The 16,350-nt window shown below is 39.9% G+C and overlaps 1 protein-coding gene across 4 annotated transcripts in view; it reads right to left on the bottom strand.

Moving 5' to 3' along the window:
* Positions 1–12,206, bottom strand: part of prrc2a (proline rich coiled-coil 2A) — a 45,439-nt gene extending 33,233 nt beyond the window's left edge. For 2 of the 4 annotated variants that reach the window (XM_062973578.1, XM_062973575.1), the window contains exon 1: positions 11,995–12,206. The gene's annotated coding sequence lies outside the window, so the exon portion shown is untranslated. Of the gene's footprint in view, positions 1–11,635; positions 11,788–11,978 lie in introns of those variants that run through there. The other 2 variants (XM_062973576.1, XM_062973577.1) reach the window with 2 other exon arrangements.
* Positions 12,207–16,350: the final 4,144 nt, after the last annotated feature.

A 16,350-nucleotide genomic window follows, 5' to 3' on the forward strand; every position in this document is an offset into this window, starting at 1 on the left:
GGGTGGCCTTTAATATTATTATTATTATTCACCCTCCTATTCTAAAAGCTTGAGACGCCTCACTTAATAATTAATCACTGACAAAAGGAATCCATCAGCATTTTGGGCTCCATCCTTTTGCCTTTGGCCTTGCTCCCAGTGGCAGGTTGGACAAGTATGGTATATACTGTTGTATACATTGATCTACAAACAAGTCAAGGACAAATTCTAGGGCCAAGACTGTGGATTTTGATATGACCCATGGAAAAGTTGTGGTCATTCTGCAGAGAAGGGAAAGCACCAATGGACGGCTGCTGCCATTACTCCACCCAGGCATTCAAAAGCTCCAGAAGCACTGCGACATTGGACAGTAGAGGTTTATCTAAGTTGTCCCAGGATAGATAAAGCTCTTTCCTTCTGCCAGTCTGCCTGGAGAAGGATGTAGTTCCTTTTTTTGATATCATGCTCATGCTGATCTGTGGGTAAGTCAACACAGATTTTTGGGGAGTTATTGAACTAAAATTTCTAGACAAAAACATGCGTATACAGGAACTCCAATCTTCCAATGGAAAGAGACTTTTATAATCCACTTCCATTTCCCTGGCATTGCCTTACACAGCCACTTTACCTCCCATCTAAACTCCTGCCCACTTTGAAATCACCCCCCCTCCTCACCTTGGCCTGGCATCTGCTGCTACTGGAAGGGGAAAAATCCCAAAAACGAGTTTCTTGCGGAACTCCTCCCTGCAAGTCTTTTTAACCGGGCCCCATATGACAGAAAAAATATATGGCCACCAAGGTGTTTACACAGAAAAAACCCATTCAATTTCAATTGATTATTTTAAACAAAGATAATTAAAAATCACAAGACACGAAGGAGAAATAACAGTGAAACTTATCATTGCATAGCTGGACCTTTTAATGTTAGGAAATGCACTTCTTCCACCCCTATTATACGTGGACACTATAGCCCGATAAAGTGTTAGGTAAACAAACAAAATTACTTTTTGGTTCTCTGTTCACACACAAAGACATTAGATCAGTAACTGGAGGGGGGAAGCCAGAAAGCAGTGGTTCAAGTGATTATCCAGAAGCACGTATCATAATTTGAAAAACAAAGTATCTCAGTGACATGGAAAATGTCAACACTGTTATATGGACATAAATACTCACCAAATGTCATAAAAAGAATTATCATGAAACATGTCTGCCTCAGAAATAAATGCTTCATCTATGCACAATCATATTTCAATTTTCAATTTTTTAATTTTTAAAAAAAATCAAGTCTAAAGGGTAAAATAAAACTCCAAGGACTCTTAAAGACAGCACAATAGCATGTACATGCTTTATTATCATATGTATTTATAAATGGCATTTCCCCAGAATCAAAGCAGATAACTTAAAGTGTCATAGTTGGAAACACGTAAAAGGTAAATATTAAACTAGAATTAAACTAATATAACCATTAAAACAATTCAATTAAAGCACAATTATAAAAGAATTTTAAAAGATGTGGAAAAAACATGCCTGCACACACAATCACTGTCCAGGCAAAGAATCACTTTAAACCATACAGTGTGCACAGCTATGAACTGCTGATGGCTTCCCTTACGATATGCCCTTGGGTTTGCGCCTTGAAGCCAGGATCTGGGGAACTGACTCAGACTGATAGACAAGGTTTGGGTGACAGGTGCAGGACAGAGGGCAGGCAAGGACGGAAGTTGGCGTGGGTCACTAAAAGACTTCCAACGTTCACCTGCCAGGAGGCAGTAATATCAGAAGACTGGCCACAACAATAATTCTTCAACATGCGCTTAATACAGGCAATGGAAATAACAGGGGGCCTAGGAACAACCTGTGAAGCCAGCTGACATCTAAAGTCCAGTTACCATGGTATATTTTGTCTGAATGATAATGGCCTTCCAAGATCTTTAGAAAAGGTTCTCCCAATGAGTTACTAGAATGAGATCAAGGACTAATATTCAGGTAACTAAACCTTAGTTATGAAATCCTGTAAGATGAATGAGAGCAGATTTACTGATCTTACCACCTTATCCCATGGGGGGGGGGGGCAACCTCTCCCCCGCATGCCATTTCGCTAGCAAGTGTGTCACCTCACACACTGCTCCCCCCCCCCCCCCCAATTTCATAGGGGAAGCGTTGCCCAAACAGGGCAGAAGTGCGTGGGAAGGCCTCCATATTTGGGGAGAAGCATCCAAGGACACTTCCACCCCGGTTGGGACCGGGGTCTCTGCCAGAAGCCACACAACATTGTGTGATGGCTGATGTGGTGCTCCATCCCTGAAGAAGACACGAAACGTCCTAGGATGCTTATTTTAGTAAATATGATGAGGTCATAGAGGTCTTCCCATGTATATTGGAATACCACTCCAGTAGCTTCAGAACTGCAATCTAATACTAATACATCTGGAGGGCAACAGATTGTAAATTTCACAGGCATGTGTCAGTTAACAAACTGAGCTCTGCATACCTTTACTGTGAACTGTCAATTGAAATGAACTGCAAATAAAACTGCTTCCCAAAGGGGTAAAAACATCCTTAATGTGTAAGCAGTTTCATGTCAACAGCTTGCAAGGAACATAGTAGAGAGCCGTTACTCCATAGCTTTCTTCAATGCCATGCCTAAGACTAGTACCTACCATGGCTACAAATATACACTAAGTAATTCTTGTCAGCTCTGCTAGCAACTCCAGGTGGAGTTTCTGCACCTTTTATGATCTTCAGATTAGGTGAAACATTTTTGCACAACAAACTGGTGTTTTCACTGGGGCATGTATTTGTAACTGATTGTATAAATTGTATTTTATTATGTTGTTCCTCACCTTGAACTATGGGGGGAGGCAGGTAGGTAGGAAATAAAAACAACATCACTAACAACAACAAGAACATGAGCAGCAGTAGCAATAAGACTCTTGGTGATGTCGCAATGTATAAATATCATCATAGAAATAATTGCTTTACTCAAGAACTCATAGTATTACATTCCAGTATGCCAATATGCAAACCAAGTAGCCTTTTACAGAAACAAAGACAAACAGGCTAGCTCACTCTTCCAACACTCAATTCTATTATCACTTCCCTGGGAAACATGCTGAAAGGTAGGCCAATCTAGAGAGGAACTAGTCCCGTTCTTTCTATGCGATTAAGGGTAGGTTTTTCTTTAAGCTGTTATTTCACTGCCTAAAAGTGATGGCCGGAAAGGCAAGGACTCAACCATTCCCTTCAGACTGTCAAGGGTTTAAAAAAATAAATCAAAGAACAGATCAGTGTTATGAATGTTAGGAAATAAGCAGAATATATACCGTGTATATGTATATGCACAAAAATGACTGGCAAATATGCACACATAGTAGGCAGCAGATGTATCTGATTCTCAGAATAAAAAAACCACACAAATGTATGAGATACAATATAATAGAAAATGGAGACAATTGCACACTTTTTACTCAACATTTGCACATTGAAGTGTCAACTGCCATTCTAAACAAACTATCATTTTAAAAAAATTGGTCTGACTGTAGTTCAAATAACATTGCCAATGGCTGATTAGGAAAGTTACAATTGGAAACCAGATGAAATAGGAAAGAATGTCACACAAAATGCAGCTTCTTTTCCCCTTTAACAACTGAGATGGCATTCTTTGAAAACTGACCTTATATGAAGGGATTGTGTTTAACTAAGGTCTATCCCAATCCAAAAAATAAGGCAAAGAAGTGTAAAAATACTGAAGGAGCCATCTCCTGAAAGTATGGTTTACTGGAGCCCTGTTCACTGCTCTGGTTTGCAGTATGCAAACAAGCAACCTTGTGTCTTTCCTCCTTCTCTAATTCTGTATGCAAAAGGAACTGGCAAGAAACCTTCAACCCTGACTTGACACAATTCATAATTTTCCATTTTGCTAGCAAATTACACCCTTGGAAAGACATTTGCCCATAAACGGGATCAAACTATATTTTAAAATATATCTAAAAGCAGCCAGTGAAACAAATACAGTAACAATAAAAAAGAACTGTTTATAGAGTGAATATGAAGGCCTAACTTTAAGACTATATTCTAGACATATGGGATGTGGGTAAGCGCCAGAGGTCCCTAATTGCATTGCAGGTCGTTCGCTACAGGGCAGGATGGGACTGCACTGATAGATGATTGAAATCTTCATCAAGAGAAGGAATGAAATGTGTGAGCCTGCTGAAGAGAGTGAAAGGCAAAGTCATCCAAAATGATTTATTTTATTTTATTTATATTTATATCCCGCCCTTCTCAATCCCAAAGGGGACTCAAGGCAGCTTACACACAGGCAACAATTCAATGCCTTAAAAACAATGTACAATTAAAATAAACATTTAAATTAAAGTTAAGGTTACAATTAAAATACATCAGAACATTTAAAAACATTACAATCACTATTAAAAACCACACTAGAGTTCCTGTTTCTTGAAAGCTGTCAAACAGGACAATGATGTTTACTAAATACAGCTGATATACAACTGGCCCTTGGTATCTGCTAGGATTTGGTCCAGGACCCCCCCCCCCCACCCCATGCTCGTCCCATTATACTACAACAGCGTAGTGAAATTGTCCCTTATATAAAATGGGAAAAATCAAGGCTTGTTTTTTTGTTGCTGTTTATATTTTCAAGCCAAGGATGGTTGTATCCATGGATATGGAGAAATGACTATAAATTTGCTTCTCTTAGCTCATTTTAATATGTTTTGAATTCATTTGCTTGCTCTTGTGGAGACCTGAAAAGCTTGCAATACCACTGCAATGGTCCACATAAAGAAAATGGTTGGGAACTGCTGCATTAGATCAAGGTCACCCCAAAGAGTTGGCCTGGTGGATCAAGGCTTGAAACCTGGTTTCCTATAACTGTAGTCAAATATTCAAAACCCTACAAACAAGAATGCTGAGAGTTTCTCATCAGAGATACAAAATGGCAGCACAAGAGACAGAGCTAATTAATTTCTGATCTCATTAACCATACCTTGTCAGATAAAAAAACTGAGATACAAGAGATTGGGAATACTCACACAAGTCTTTAAAATTGGACAGCAGAACTAAATGATGGCATGGCCAAATCCCAATCATTTGGCAGCCTGTTCTAGTGATGAGGAACACTGAACTTGAGTCAGAAAAGAAACATGACTTTCATTTGTATTATGATGGCCCTTGCAAACTCTCATGTTGAGATGAAAAACCTAATAATGTGATCCAGTTAAATAGTGAGAGATGGTGATAACCTTGAAAAAGTGGATTACTCTGGCATTCAGTTCTGAAGAAAATGTTTGCAATGGGATGGCACCCTTGCTTTAGGGAATTTGCTACTCTAAATCTTGGGATTTCAGAAATCAGTTTACAGCAGAAGTCTATCAAACAACTTGGCATCTCAAGTTCTGAGGATTCTGAAAACATATCCAAACCCCTTTGGAATGCTGTTAGGGTAGAAACTGAAATGCCTGACATACTTCAAAATTACTGGTGCTTTAATCATCTAAACAAACATCTAGCTTGCTAAAATTGTTAATCTAAACCAGCATTATGCTTTTAAAAGAAACACTTTGCATGGAGATTGCAAGCAAGACACAAAGGGGACATTCCCTTGTTTTAGTTCAGATATTAGGAGATTAGCGTAAAAGCGTGTAAAAGCTAGATGTAACAGTACCCTAAAGGGGTATAAAGTAGTACACTTTGGTGAGGATTAGTAGTGCAGGATACTAGCATAAGTGGAAAAAGCCATAAATAAAAAAGTATCATTTTTAACCTGAGGCATCTCTTGAAATCTCTAGGTCAGGCCTCTTCAACCTATGGCCCTCCAGGTGTTTGGGCCTCAACTCCCAGAAGCCCTAACCAGCTTGTTTGTTCATCAAAAATTCTGGGAGCTGAATACCAAAGTACCTGGAGGGTTACAGGTTGAAGAAGACTGCTTTAGGTCCTTCATAGTTTATTTCCACTGAAGGCTCATCACAGGCATGCTTAGTATTATCTCTAGATTCTCCAGCACAACACTACTGTCAATGTCTAACAGACTATAGAGTTGCACTGGAGGATATACCGATATCTAGATAGAATGCATTAATCAAATCTCCAAATGTTACCCTATATCCTAATGTATACATCTAGAAATGTTAGTTAAAAGTCAGCCCAAAACCTGGGTCAACTATACATGTTTCAATTTATGTACTGTACCTTAATTATTAACAAAAAAGAACGAACCGCTTCTGTGACTAGAGGCAAATGGCAGCTTAGTCCACTCCAGGAGAACCTAGAAGAAATAGGACCCTTCTACTCTCCCCCATGGGTCTGCTTCTTGCCTTTCTGAATGCCCAGGCAGGGAAATGGCAATCCCTTCTCTAATGAATGACCCTTGACTTATCCATGGGTCATACCAAATTCTGTAAGTTTACCACCAAAACCTGCCCTCAACTTACTGAGGTTGACTTACATATGAATATATATGATAAACTCTTAAATGTGGAGAGCTGAAGTGCAAACACTTCAACCACTCAAAGTTTTCCCAGTAGAATCATCACCCTTGTCTTCCAATTTTACTAGATGAAAAGCATCTGACCAAGATTCTCCTGTTGGAGCGTTGTTCAAATGAGACCACAGTCTGCATGGTACCATGCAATGTTTAAGTGTAGTACAACCTCTCCCAAACCAGTTCTAAATGGTCCACATCTTCTGCCACTAGCCACACTGGCTAGAGATTAATAGGGCTGTAGTCCACCACATTTGGAGGGTACTAGATTAGAATGGCTGGTACAATAAGGAGACATGACTGGGTTTTCATGCCACCAGATACTCAAACAAGTCACATAAACTAAGCCAATTCGGCACCATCCATGCTAGACTGAAAGAAGAGATGACCCACAACTGAAATTGAGCCTACAAATTTTACTTTGGAGCACAGATGATGTCATGAAGGTTCACAAATCAAGATTCACAGCAGAACAGCGCGGCAGATTGCAACTTCTGACCATTCTTTTTTGAAAATCCAAATCAGTGATACTTCCAGCAATGAAGCCCTATGATATACAGCATCCCTCTTGCTCTGTAAGTATCAGTAATAAAAATAACAAAATAAAAGGAAGGATACAAGAGAAAGGGAAAAAATCTAAGTATTATTTCTGAAACAGATTATGTGAACTGACATACCGAGGAATACATTTAAGATTCCAGTGGTGGTTAATCCATTATCAAGCACATGTCACAGTTAAGGCCTCAAACATCTAAATCATAATTATATCTAATTATAAGTATATCTGCAACATGTCACCCTCTAGGAAGGCAAGATCTGAATGTACTGCATTATCAGAATACCATCATTACTATCAATAATCATTGCTTCTTTATTGCTCAGCTAAGACAGCTCGCATTACAAACACTCCTGGGAAAATAAAGGTATACTGAAACAAACCCACCAATCTGCTCAATAACATTGCCAATTTAAGTTAGAAGATAATTAAGACACACCATAAGATACAACAAATTTTAAGCATAAGGTATGTAATACTGTATATGTAGTGGATGGGTATCCACTCACAGTAAAGGATACTGGAAATATTGCTAAGGATGCTTTATCCTATAACCCATTAGAGATAGTTCCTAACAGCAATTATTCAATGTTCTGTGGAGGAAAGGATGTGAAGTCAAATAACCAATCAGCATTATTGTCTAATATCTGACCACAGCAGAATCAGGCATGGAACTGCTTACCCGGCTGCCATTTCACTATGCACACTGTACCTTGGTAATTCTACTTGCACATTATTTAAACCCATTAAAACTGCCAATACCTTAACTGGTACTACCATATTACTTTAGAATGTCAAATGTCCAATATGTTTAGGAACAGCCTCTGTTCAGACTGCCCCCTCCCCTTTACAAAGAGTTTGTTTCAGCCACACACAATACATGGCATTTGTTCCCTTGTGTCAATTTTTAGATGATTTTAACTTAATGTGGTTTTACTTTGCTTTAACTGTTTGAAGATCGACTAATGCCAGACACCTTTACACCTTCCCTACATAATGCATAGCTAAGATGTCCAATTCCCACAGCACTGCACAATCAGATATAATGGCACCTGAGCAGTTTTAAAAATAGCACATCCTACTCACAGCAGCTGATAATTATTTATACAGTCCTTTCAGAATGTCAGTTTCTGATCTTGCTGAATATGATTGGATGTCATTGTTTCAAACTACAAAAGTATGCCACCTTTTTGGTTATTTATTATAAATCTACATGTTTAACAAGTACATATCTGCATGACTAATAATCCAAGTAATTTAAACTTCTATTTACTGGGTTTTGTCCGATTACTTGAAGGGGAAAAGGAAGGACCCCCTTTTCAAAGCCATCTTGATATTGAACCAGCAATTATTAATTATTAATATATTCATTTTATCTGCAGAAGCCCAAAGCTGCATTACAGATAAACGGATTTGGACATCAGGAAAGGCACTCCCAGTTTGAAACCACAGATGCGAGAAACCAGCATTTATCAAAATAGCAAATGAAAACAAAATCAGAGGTTGTTTTACTGAAAAAGCAAGCCACCTAAATTCTATCAGTCAAATATGAAGATGCCAGAGGAGGAACCCTTTTTCCATCAGCCATCTGAATGGGTGAGTTTGAATCAAGGAAAGCATTAAGTATTCACCCCCACCCCCAAAATAAACTAGAATAAAATGAGATCCAAAGCTATGAGGGAAGGGAAATCAAACCCGCTCAATATCCTCTCTTTTCACTATGCTATACTAAGGACTCATGCAAATAAGTGACAAATTCACTTGCTCTAAAAATGCAAGGGTTGGCCATTTCATCTCTAATCATGTATCAAAATAACTATGCCTTTTGTGTGCATGAGTGTGAGTGTGTGCCTTTGGAATACACACTAAATCAAAAGACCCAGTCAAGATACTCATCAAAAAGCTGTCTTGGCTTCCACTGCTATCTAATATGTGCCTTTGTGCTGGAGAGGGGAGTTGTATTCTTTTTGCTGCATAAATACTCCTATATGTTTTAAACATCACCTCACTTAGGAATGAATGCTTCAAAAATAAAAGGGGTCCATGTTTGCTTCCTTTTTTTTTCTGTGTCAGCATACACCCAAAAATCACTGCCATCCCACCTTCCCACTTCAATGCTGGGAAAGTCAAACTCCACTTTTAAGCAAAATTAATTCTATTTGTGTTATTTAGCCCCCTTTTCCAAACTACAGGGCATGTGATAACAACCTATTAATATTGCTACCCCCCCCCCCCCCATGGCAAGAGGATTCTTCCTGATGTGGGGTTTTTGTGCTCTAAGAAAACACAAGGTTTTCAATCTACTCACCAGTCTTCCTTTTTCACCAAAGGCACACCCCTGATTTCAGTACTATCCTCAAGAAGATAGTACTTGATAGCGTTTATCTGCCCTAAACACAAAGATTTGTGACTGACTGGATTTCAAGATCCATAAAAGCCTCGGGTATCAGCCGCCCAGTCCTAATGCGTCTAGATTTTTCGCTGCCATTTCAAAGCCAACATAAAAAATCACCCCATTTTAAAAATCGGTTCAGATTTTAATGTGCAGCTGCAGTAAAGTGGCCTTTTATGTGAATCGGTATGGTTCATCTCATAATTATAACAGGGCTGTAACTTCACGGCTATTTCATTATAGCCTTTATTCAGGGGATCTCTTTCCCTCAAGCTGAGAATATCATCTCGTTTTCTGAACAGTATTACAGTTGGCAACCAAGATGTTTGCTTAGATGCCTTTTCCATATATTAAATGCTGCACACAAAATCCTGAACGGAACACCTGCCACACCTCCTCCCCTCCCATCTCACCCTTTCCCTTCATCTATCTTGACATTTGTCTTTTCTCTCTAAAATACATTTTATTTACATAGCATACTGTGCCTGCTGGCAAAAAAGAGGTTTTTTTTAAAAATAATAATAATAATGCAGTCTATGCACTGCAAACCACAGAGACATTACAATATGCTTTTTAGAAGCAGCAGGCAAACCAGTTTCTATGAAGCAATCCCTCTTTCCCTGAAACAGGTTTAGATTTTTGCTAGTAGCTTTTTTTTTGGGGGGGGGGGGGAGCTTTTAGACAGTCTTTTACAATAAGAAGAGGTTCAATTAACTCAACATTATTCCAAGAACAACCAATATGTCGATAATATACTGAAGGTATGATGGGATGAAATAGTGACTCCTCTTTCCCCCACACACAAGAGTTGCATTTCGGCTTTGAGATGAATTAAATCCCTTCCATCCCTTGCCTACCAGCTACAGCAATAAAGGCAAAACACAATGGGAGAAAGGAATCCTCTGGTCCAACAACGGATCCTGACATTTCCTCCTCCCCTTTCATCCATAAAAAATAGGATTAAAATAATAATAATAAAACAAATAAATGCTCTAGCTCAATTTGAGCTGTCATCTTTGGTTTGAAGACACACACACACACACACACACACACACAAAGGTATCAAATAAAATTAAGGTTGGAGGGTGCAAAATGAACTTGGGGGATTTTGATGAGACATGTAATTGGGGAAGCATACAACTGGAGACTTGGGAGAGGCACAAAACTGGGGGCTTGTCAGAGAGACACAATATTGAGGGTTGATGGGGTGAAATATCTAATTGGGGGCAAGGCATGATGTTGGGGGTGGGATACAAAACTGGGGCAAGACATGATATTGTGGGGTGGGATATAAAATGGGAGCAATGAGTGAGACATAAAATTAGAGGCAAGACATATGGGGCAGGATATAAAATTGGGGGAAAGACGTGATATTGGCAGTGGGATAAAACTGGGGGCAAGACATGATATTGGGGGGTGATGCATAAAATTGGAGGCAAGACATATGGGGAAGGATATAAAACTGGGGGTAAGACATGATACTGAGGGGTGAGACATATTGGGGGGAGTTATAAAATGGGAGCAAGACATGATAGCATGGGGTGAGATGTAAAATTGGAGGTAAGACATACTGGGGATGGGATATAAAATAGGGGGCAAGACAAGGCATTGGGGTGGGATACAAATATTGGGGGCTTGGTGGGGAGAAACAAAACTGGGGGGGGGGGTTGAGACATGAAATTGGGGTGCTTGGGTGAAATGAGATGCAAAATTGGGGGGGTATAAAACTGGGATAACTAGATACAAAATTGGAAGGTTAAGGGCACGGCAAAACATTGGGGAGTTGGGGGAGAGACACAAAATTGGGGGGGCGGCTGGCAATAAGAGACTTGAAACTGGGGGGACTGGGGAGTAAGACATACAACTGGGGGTGCTTGGAGTAATGAGAAATTGAGAGATTGAGGAACAAAACTGATTGAGACATAAAACTATGGGGAAGCACAATATTAGGGGGATTGAGACAACAAATTGGGGAGGTTTGGGGCTGAAACACAAATGGGGGGATGACGTGAAACAACAGAACATCCCCCCCTTTCTCCTGTTTTAGTGGCATCCCTGTCTCGAAATGAAACCTTGAATCGAGCTAAAACACTAAAAAAAAGAAGGAAATGTAGGGGATTAAACCACCACTAGGCCCAGCCTCGGCCTCCATTTTATAAGCCTCCCTTTTAATCATCATGAGGGAAACCCTCCCCGATCCAATACGTACACTGAAGGCCTAACTGAACTCCCATTTGAATCCAAACATTCCCACAGGCCTCTCTTGTTTCGAAGCCTCCCCCCGTCCTTTTACTGGCGTCTCTTCTTCGGGGAAGGCTTCACTTCGGGGCCCCAAACCCACCGCGAACAATAAGGCGAATCTCTGGGCCAAAGGCAGCGATGACTAAAAGAAGCCGAGATCAAGGCCTCGAAGGCGGATGGTGACGGATTGGGGGTGAAAGATGAAGGCAGGATGAAGCAGGGGACAAGATGGCGGAGGCCTGAACGTTCTACCGGCTCAACTCTCCCCAGCGCCGCTTTTTTTCCTGAAGGCAGGCTTGCCGGTCACGAACCTGGGACGAGACTCACCTCGTCGGATCGGGCCGAGTCCGCTCTCTCCGGAGGCGAGCTTTCCGGGGGCGGATGGGCGTCCCAGACGGAGGATGGCGGCGGATTACACGGTCCCACCCTCCCCCGGTTTCCCCCTTTGCTTTGTAATTTTGTCCAAGGGCCGATGTGGCAGCCTCGGCGTCTAAGCACCGACTAAACGGCCATCCGGGTCTCAGGGCCCGGCGGCGGCAGCGAAGCCACGCCCCTTCACGTTGCGTAAGGGGCGGGGCTAAAGCCACCCCACACACACACATATACACACAATCTGAACTCAAGGAGCTTTGCAAACAAGCAGGTGTTGCTGGAGGAAAAAAGTGATTGTTTTATAGGGCGGTTTATGCAATCATGGAGCCAAGTTGGACATGGGTCCCTTCTACACTGCAGTATAATCCAGATTATCAAAGCAGGTTATCCTCATTATCTGCTTTGAACTGGATTATGTGAGTCTACACTGCCAGATAATTCAGTTTATAATCTGGATTTTATATGGCAGTGTAGAAGGGGCCATAGGGCCCTTCCAGACAGCCCTATGACCCAGAATATGAAGGCAGATAATCCACAATACAGTAGAGTCTCACCTATCCAAGCTAAATGGGTCGGCAGAAGCTTGGATAAGCGAATATCTTGGATAATGAGGGATTAAGGAAAAGCCTATTAAACATCAAATTAGGTTATGATTTTACAAATTAAGCACCAAAACTTCATGTTATACAACAAATTTGACAGAAAAAGTAGTTCAATATGCAGTAATATTATGTTGTAATTACTGTATTTACGAATTTAGCACCAAAATATCATGATATATTGAAAACATTGACTACAAGAATGGCTTGGATTATCCAGAGGCTTGGATAAGCGAGGCTTGGATTAGTGAGACTCTACTGTATCTGCTTTGAACTGGGTTATCTGAGTCCACACTGACCTATAATCCAGTTCAATGTGAATTTTATACAACTGTATGGAAGGGGCCTTAGGCACACTTAAAGCAAGGCCCTTTTATATACAGTAGAGTCTCATCCAACATAAATGGGCTGGCAGAACGTTGGATAACCGAATATGTTGGATAAAAAGGAGAGGTTAAGGAGAAGCCTATTGAACATCAAATTAGGTTATGATTTTACAAATTAAGCACCAAAACATCATTGTTATACAACAAATTTGACAGAAAAAAGTAGTTCAATATGCAGTAATGCTACGTAGTAATTACTGTATTTACGAGTTTAGCACCAAAATATCATGATGTATTGAAAACATTGACTACAAAAATGCGTTGGATAATCCAGAACGTTGGATAGGCGAGTGTTGGATAAGTGAGACTCTACTGTAATTAAAGAAGACAGCCTGGCCCCATTTACACTGCCATGTAAAATCCAGATTATCTGCTTTGAACTGGATTATATTAGTCTACACTGTCATATAATCTAGTTCAAAGCAGATAATCTGCCTGTGGATGATGGGAGTTATAGTCCACCTGCATTGGGAGTGTTTTCAGTTGACAGGAGAGGGTGTAGGGTTCATCTTCACTGTAGAATGAATGCATTTTGACACCACTTTGATTGCCCTGGCTCCATGATACGTCATCCTGGGATATGTAGTTTGCTAAAACATCAGCATATTTGAGCAAAGAAGAACTACAGCTCCCAGGATTCCATATCATGAAACCATACCAGTTGGTTTTCAGTATGAAATTGTGAATGACTTTTTCCTTAATTATTATTATTCAGCCCAACAAAAATAAATCATTTCTTGATTTTTAAGATATTCCCAGGGTTATTTGGGACATTGATTCAGAAAAATGCATTTGATAGACCACCTCAGCTTTAATTTCTCAGATATGGTTATCATTATTTTCTATGGGTGAGCAGATGGTGACTAGTAAATGGCATATGTTCTATATCTCAAAACTAGAGTTGATAAGGGAAAACTGGTGCAATTTTTGGAATCAGCAGGTCAAATATATCTAGAAACAGGACTAACATTTGCGGCACCAAAATTTGGGTTGGTATTGATGGGTTTTTAAAAATATGTAAGTTCACAAAAATATCTGAATTTGCTGATATAATTCACAGCTTGATTCACCAGTCTGGGTTTGAGTTGTAAGAAAATCCACTGCAGGGATTTTTCAAGAGTATCTCCTTTTTACGCAAAGGGCAGTTGGAGTTTTACATCTTGCCATCTTGTCCTTTTCATTTTAACCCTGCCTCTAGTATCAGTTTTTTCCTGATAAAAAAGGAAACCCTAGAAACATATCTACTTTGTTAAGTGAAGTATGTCCATATATGTTTATGTCAAAGGAAGTCCAACAAACGATATACAGTAGAGTCTCACTTATCCAACACTCGCTTATCCAACGTTCTGGATTATCCAACGCATTTTTGTAGTCAATGTTTTCAATATATCATGATATTTGGGTGCTAAATTAGTAAATACAGTAATTACTACATAGCATTACTGCATATTGAACTACTTTTTCTGTCAAATTTGTTGTATAACATGATGTTTTGGTGCTTAATTTGTAAAATCATAACCTAATTTAATGTTTAATAGGCTTTTCCTTAATCTCTCCTTATTATCCAACTTATCCACTTATTATTCACTTAACTTATTATTCACTTATCCAACATTCTGCTGGCCAGTTTACGTTGGATAAGCGAGACTCTACTGTAGTAATCCATCCACTCCAATGAGGTGAAGCTTCCGATGAGTTGGAATGCAATGCTAATCATTCGTGACCACTGTCTTGGGCTGATAAGTATTGTGGTTCAAGTCATAAGGTAGAACTGGAAATGAATTAAAAGAGCACAATGACAACTGAAGCACAGGAAGCTCCCGCTTATTATCTGACAGGTTAGGGGCTGGACCATTATCAGAAAGCGAAATTGGTTGAAAAGTGGAAGCCAGGTTTTTTTAGCTTGTAAATGAAAAATTAAACACTAGATGGCACCAAATTGACTGAGAGAGAGACCCCTTCCACTCAGCTGAATAAAATTCCACATTGAACTGGAATATATGGCAGTGTGTACTCAGATAACACAGTTCAAAGCAGATATTGTGGGACTTTCTGCCTTGATATTCTGGGTTATATGATTGTGTGGAGGGACCCAGAGAGAGAAAACAAGGTGCCAAAATCACAGTAGCAGGGTTGAAAGAGCAGACTAGAGGTCGAAAGTATGGAACATGGGAAGTAATAGTCAACATGAGTCAACAGTGTGATGCAGCAGCTGAAAAAGCCGATGCGATCCAGGACTGCATCAATAGGAGCATAATGTCGAGATCAAGGAAGTCATAACTCCACTCTATTCCGCTTTGGTCAGACATCATCTTGAATAACACTCTCCAGTTCTGGGCATCACAATTTAAGACCCCATGTATACAACCATATAAAATCTGGATTATTTGCTTTGAACTTGATTATATGATTGTAGATTCACAGAATCATAGAATTGGAAGAAAGCTCATGGGCCATCCAGTCCTGCTGAGAAGCAGGAAATATCATTCAAAGCACCCCCGAGAGATGGCCATCCAGCCTCTGCTTAAAAGCCTCCAAAGAAGGAACCTCCACCACATATAATCCAGTTCAAAGCAGATAATGTGGATTATCTGATTTGATAATCTAGATTATATGGCAGTGTTGTAAGAGCCTATAATGTTGAGATCAAGAGAAATCATAACCTCACTATACTGCTTTGGTCAGATCTCACCGAGAATAACAGTCCAGTTCTGGGCATCACTATTTTATATGGTCATCTACACTGCCATATAAAATCCAGGTTATCTGCGTTGAACTATATTATATGGCGGTGTAGACTCAATCCAGTTCAAAGCAGATAATGTGGATGATCTGATTTGATAATCTGGATTATATGGCAGTGTAGAAGGGGCCTTAGTGTTCCTGAACCCTATAGGATTTATTTCTGATAAGAAGTTGAATAGGTAATTACACATTCTGTATTTGTGTTGTTAATTATTCTGCCTACCTAGTGGTTCGAAAGCAAATATGACTGGATAAATAGAGTCCGCTTAAAAGTGAGGAGGTATTAAGATACCCATACGGAAATGCCGGCAATTCAATCAAAAGGAGGAAGTTATGAACAAAGCTTGTTTGCAGGGAGATGGAACAACAGTATCCCGCCCGCCGGGTGGCCGGAGCCAAGAAGCCGAAGGTTGAAAAAGCTTATATTCAGTTGTCTGTCTTGTCTGCGTATAAAAACGGCATTGAATGTTAGCGCCTACGCATGTTCTGTGATCTTCCCTGAGTCCCCTTCGGGGTAAGAAGGACAAAATATAAATACTGTAAAATAAATAAATAACTAAATAAGGTATGATTGTCTAGTG

The sequence above is a fragment of the Anolis carolinensis genome, chromosome 2 (assembly GCF_035594765.1).
Source record: "Anolis carolinensis isolate JA03-04 chromosome 2, rAnoCar3.1.pri, whole genome shotgun sequence".
Taxonomy (NCBI): Eukaryota; Metazoa; Chordata; class Lepidosauria; order Squamata; family Dactyloidae; genus Anolis; species Anolis carolinensis.